Here is a 1,561-nt window from a genome sequence, read left to right as displayed (position 1 = left end):
CACCCCAGAGCTGGCAACCAATGCTCCCTCTAAGCTGCGGAGTCTTGTGAGCAAAAGTCCTACTTTGTGAGCTACTGGCATTAAAGCTGTGAGCAAGCAGTTTGGCTACAGCATAAATCAGTTTGCTCTGGAGCCATCCCTTCCTGAGCTAAGACAAAGATATGTGAGCTGGAGGCTAAAAAACTGTGAGCTAGCTCACACTAACTCAGCTTAGAGGGAACACCGCTGGCAACCCTAACTCTACGGCATTATAGCCCGCCGCCCCTAGGCTCCACCAACAAAATCTCTGGGAAATTCCCAACCCAGACTTGGCAATGCTATGCCTGAACACCTCATAAACCTTCTCGAACAAGCCCATGGAAGCTGCTAACCCATGTCCCGTTGCAATTGGTGACCTACAAAAGAACCAACTTTCGGGAACCTTCACCAGCCTGGTCTCCTTGGGGCAGTTCTTCCTGCCAGAGTCTCCACTCCTCCACATGCAGCTGCTGGTGTGAGCTTGGGTCAGTCACAAGTTCTCTCAGAGCTGTTCTCTCAGGAGCAGTTCTCAAAAGAGCCTCACCTACCTCACAGGGCGTCTGATGTGGGGAGAGGAAGGGAAAGATGATTGTAAGCCGCTCTGGAACTCCAAGTGAAGGGCAGCGTATAAAGCCAACTCTTCTCCTCCTCCTCCTCCTCTATTTTAGGAATGTCCCTTCCCACCCTCCAATCTGTTTGGTGCCCCGCCATTTTTCATTGATCGTGTTCAGCTGTTCTCTCTATACCTATCTCCATCTGAATGGGTGAGTCTTGGTGGGATTTCTGCCTCCCCCCCTCCCCTCTCCAGTCATCTTCAGAGAAGAGATTTTATAAATGTTGCTGAGTTTGCCTGGATCCCCGTGACTCCCAACCCCACGGCAAATTCCGGGCCCTATTTATTCAGGGAACGAAGAACGGAAAAACAGAAGGCGAGGAAAAGGGCAGGCCGACTTAATTGGAAAAAGACAATCCTTTACGTTTATAAAGTGGAATAATGAGATAGTACAAACACAGCTGCCGATTAAGGCCCTTAATCTGATTACAAAAGTGTTAGCATTTAAGCGCCTGGATCAACACTTGCGCGTATCTTCCCTCTCTTTTTTGTTCTCGCCTGGAAGAATTGGACTGTAGGAGGGCTGATTTTGCTCACCTCCTTTTAGCTCAGTGACCGCTCTATCTCTAGCCAACGTGTGATATCTCAGAAGTCCGGTTTTAATGAGGCTTATATCGGTGTAGGTGTCTTGTATGACTTAATTAAACAAGCCAGTCCTTTCCTTGTTTATGTCTAAGTCACCTTGACTGCAGCAGTTCTTATGTACAGGCAGGGATCATTTCCTGCAGGAGTGCACAGGAGCGGAGCTCCGGCAGTAAAGAGCCCAGGGGGTGGGCACATGCAACAAGCCCCGCCCCCTGCTCCCAGCAGCCCTCAGTCAGAGCAAGAAGCAGCCAGGTAAGCTGCAGAGCCCCCCCGGCCCCCCGGTCCAAAACAGTCCAGTGGCTCCTTTAAGACCAAGTTTTATTCAGGTACAAGCTCTCCCTCCTC

Source organism: Gekko japonicus, unplaced genomic scaffold (genome assembly GCF_001447785.1).
Source record: "Gekko japonicus isolate JY-2015 unplaced genomic scaffold, Gekko_japonicus_V1.1 scaffold855, whole genome shotgun sequence".
Lineage (NCBI taxonomy): Eukaryota > Metazoa > Chordata > Lepidosauria > Squamata > Gekkonidae > Gekko > Gekko japonicus.
Note: the sequence above shows the minus strand (reverse complement) of the source record.